Source organism: Camelus dromedarius, chromosome 10 (genome assembly GCF_036321535.1).
Source record: "Camelus dromedarius isolate mCamDro1 chromosome 10, mCamDro1.pat, whole genome shotgun sequence".
NCBI classification, from domain to species: Eukaryota; Metazoa; Chordata; class Mammalia; order Artiodactyla; family Camelidae; genus Camelus; species Camelus dromedarius.
In genome coordinates, this window is record NC_087445.1 from 17,707,621 (window position 1) to 17,712,087 (window position 4,467).

Below are 4,467 nucleotides of genomic sequence, written 5' to 3' on the forward strand. Positions count from 1 at the left end.
AGAAATTCCCTAAAAGAACGATCAAAGAAATAGACATCGATAGCCTACTAGATCAAGATTTCAAAAACGGAATGATCAAAGTATTGAAGATACTAAAAGTAATAGTGTTTAGAGATATAAAATATGTCAAAAATGAAATCGAGGCTATAAAGTAGAGCCAAGTAGAACTGATAAACTCTTTGGCTGAGATAAGAACGGATCTAAAGGCTGTGCAAAGCAGACGAGATAATGCAGAGGAACGAATTAGTCACCTAGGAGACAGGACAACAGAAAGCACCCAATCAGAACAACTGCAAGATAAACAAATAAAAACAAATGAAAGCAACATAAGGGACCTATGGGATAATATAAAGCATGCCAATCTTTGCATAATAGGGGTCCCAGAAGGGGAAGAAAGATCAAAGGGGATTGAAAAGGTATTTGAAGAAATCATGACTGAAAACTTCCCAAACTTAAAGAAGGAATCAGATATCCAAGTACAGGAAGTTCAAAGGGCCCCAAACAGGAAGAATCCAAACAGACCCACACCAAGACATATCATAATCAAGATAGCCAGAGTCAAGGACAAAGAAATGACCTCAAAGGAAGCAAGAGAAAAGCAAAGAGTGAGTTACAAGGGAACCCCCATAAGGCTCTCAGCTGATTTCTCTACACAAACACTACAGGCCAGAAGGGAGTGGCAAGATATATTCAAAGTCCTGAATGAAAAAAGATGCAGCCTAGGATACTCCATCCAGCAAGGCTATTCATTAGAATAGAAGGAGAGATAAAGAACTTCACAGGCAAGCAAACACTAAAAGAGTTTAGCAACACTAAACCCATGCTAAAAGAAATATTGACAGGTCTAGTCTAAATAGAAAAGAAGCAGGATGCTACAAAAATGAGAAACTCATAACTGGAAAGGTTATAACTGCCATGAATTCCAAATAGAATAAACACAAAATTGTAAAAGAAGACATCTAAATCATTAAGAGTGGAAGAAGGAAGCAAGAAAATACAGAGTATTTTTTTTTTTCTTTCAATATTAAATTTTTTGTTCTTGGTACGATGAGTTTGAGATTACATTACTATCTGTTTAGTACAAACAGTTATAGTAATAGGTTAATAGAGTTACAAAAAAGGGTAACCACAAGCCAAAAACTTACAAGGGAGTCACAAAAACTAAATAAAATCCAAGATAATACAAAGGAAAATTTCCAAACCACAAAAGGAAGAAGAAAGGAACAAAGAGGAAATACCAAATCAACTGCAAAGATAAGTTCAAAATGGGAATAAAAAACACATCTGTCATTAATTACTGTAAATATTAATGGACTAAATGCTCCAGTCAAAAGACATAGAGTGGCAGACTGGATAATAAAGCAAGAACCTTCAATATGCTGCATACAAGAGACCCACTTTAGGGAGAAGGACACATATAGATTGAGAGTGAAAGGATGGAAAAGGATATTCCATGCAAATGGAAAAGCCAAAAAAGCAGGTGTAGCAGTACTGATTTCAGACAAAATAGACTTTAAAGCAAAGGTCATAAAGAAAGATAAAGAAGGACATTTTTTAATGATTAAAGGAGTGATGCAAGATGAGGATATTACACTTGTTAATATATATGCACCCAATATAGGAGCACCTAAATACATAAAACAATTACTAACAGAGATAAAGGGGGATATTGATGGGAATACAATCATAGTTGGAGATTTTAACACCACATTAACAACACTAGACAGATCTTCCAGATAGAAAATAAATAAAGCAACAGAGAAACTAAATAATACAATAGAAAAATTAGATTTCGTGGATATTTTCAGAGCATTACACCCATCAAAAATACGATATACATTCTTTTCAAGTGCACATGGAACATTTTCTAGGATTGATTATGTACTTGAGAACAAAAGAAACCTCAGCGATTTTAAGAAGATAGAAATTATCTCAAGCATCTTTACTGACCACAATGCCATGAAACTAGAAACCAACAACAGAGAAACAAAGAAGAAAAAAAGGAAAGCATGGAGATTAATCAATACGCTATTAAAAAACCAATGGGTCAATGAAGAAATCAAAGCTGATTAAAAAATACTTTGAGACAAATGAAAATGAAAGCACAACCACACAAAACTTATGGGACACAGCAAAGGCCATGCTAAGAGGGAAGTTTATAGCTATACAGGCCTTCCTCAAACAAGAAGAACAATCTCAAATAAACAATTTAACCCACCAACTAAAAGAACTAGAAAAAGAAGAACAAAAACCCCACAAGGCAGCAGAAGGAAGGAAATTATAAAGATCAGGGAGGAAATAAATACAATAGAGATTTTAAAAAACACAGAAAAAAATCAATCAAACCAAAAGCTGGTTTTTTGAAAAAGTAAATAAAATCGACAAACCTCTGGCCAAACTCACAAAGAAGAAAAAAGAGAGAGCACAAATTACCAAAGTAAGAAAGGAAAATGAAGAAATTACAACAAATAAAATAGAAATACCGAATATCATACGGGAATATTATGAAAAGCTAAATGGAACCAAACTGGATAAACTAGAGGAGATGGACAAGTTTCTGGAAACATACAACCCACCAAGACTGAATCAAGAAGAAACTGGAAGGTAGAGGTGCCGGGGCGGGGGCCGCGGGGCTGGCGGCTGGGGTGTCCCAGAGGCCGTGGCGGTGAGGAGTCAGCTTTGCGGGGTCCAGGGCTCTGGGCGGAGAGCTCTCCTTCCTCCCCGACCGCGGAGGCTGTGCACCAGCGCTGGGACCCGTGCCGCATAACATCCCGATGGCTGCCCAAGGAGAACCTCAAGTTCAGTTCAAACTTGTATTGGTGGGAGATGGTGGCACTGGAAAAACTACATTCGTGAAACATCATCTGACTGGTGAATTTGAGAAGAAGTATGTGCCTACCTTGGCTGTTGAGGTCCATCCCCTTGTGTTCCATACCAACAGAGGGCCTATTAAGTTCAACGTATGGGACACAGCTGGTCAGGAGAAATTTGGTGGACTGAGAGACAGCTATTATATCCAAGCTCCGTGTGCCATTATAATATTTGATGTAACATCGAGAGTTACTTACAAGAATGTACCGAACTGGCATAGAGACCTGGTGCGAGTGTGTGAAAACATCCCCATTGTGTTGTGCGGCAACAAAGTGGATATAAAGGACAGAAAATTTAAGGCAAAGTCAATTGTCTTTCACCAAAAGAAGAATCTTCAGTACTATGACATTTCTGCCAAAACTACAACTTTGAAAAGCTCTTCCTCTGGCTTGCTAGAAAACTGGTCGGAGAGCCGAACTTGGAGTTCGTCGCCATGCCTGCTCTGGCCCTGCCAGAGGTGGTCATGGACCCACCCCTGGCTGCACAGTATGAGCACGATCTAGAGGTTGTGCAGACAACTGCTCTCCCGGATGAAGATGATGACCTGTGAGAAAGTGAAGCTGGAGCCCAGTGTCAGAAGTCTAGTTTTATAGGCAACTGTCCTGTGATGTCAGTGGTGCAGCGTGTTTGCCACTTTATCATATAGCTAAGCAGAACATGTGCTTAATCTTTGGGATGCTGAAGGAGATGAATGGGCTTTGGAGTGAATGTGGCAGTTAAAAAAAAAACAAGCTTCATTTTTTTGGACCTGCATATTTAGCTGTTTTCGAACGCAGTTGTTTCCTCCCTGAGTTTCAAATATAAGACTGCTACAGTCACATCACAATATTCAGTGGTGAAATCTTGTTTATTACTGTCATTCTCATTCCTTTTCATTTAGAATCAGAATAAAGTTGTATTTCAAATATCTAAAAAAAAATATTTAAAAAAAAAGAAGAAACTGACCACTTGAACAAATCGATCACTAGAAATGAAATTGAAATAGCAATAAAAAACCACCCTACAAATAAAAGTCCAGGACCAGACGGCTTCACGGGGGAATTCTACTAAACATACAAAGAAGAACTCATACCAGTCCTTCTCAAACTCTTCCAGAAGACTGAAAAGGAGGGAATACTCCCAAACTCATTCTATGAAGCCACCATCACCCTGATACCAAAACCAGGCAAAGACACTACAAAAAAAGAGAATTATAGGCCAATATCACTGATGAACATAGACGCCAAAATCCTCACTAAAATATTAGCAAATAGAATCCAACAACACAAAAAAGATTATACATCATGACCAAGTGGGGTTCATCCCAGGGACACAAGGGTGGTTCAATATATGCAAATCAATCAATGTAATACATCACATCAACAAGAGAAAAGACAAAAACCACGTGATCATCTCAACAGATGCAGAAAAAGCATTTGATAAAATTCAACACCCATTTATGATAAAAACTCTCGCCAAAGAGGGTATAGAGGGAACATATCTCAACATAATAAAAGCTATATATGACAAACCTACAGCCAGCATAGTACTCAATGGTGAAAAACTCAAAAGCTTCCCACTAAAATCTGGGACAAGACAAGGATGCCCACTATCACC

General features: G+C 38.0%; 1 pseudogene; it reads left to right on the forward strand.

The window, feature by feature from the left end:
• The first annotated feature begins 2,732 nt into the window (after positions 1–2,732).
• On the forward strand, positions 2,733–3,706 carry LOC105092863 (GTP-binding nuclear protein Ran-like; annotated as a pseudogene).
• Positions 3,707–4,467: the final 761 nt, after the last annotated feature.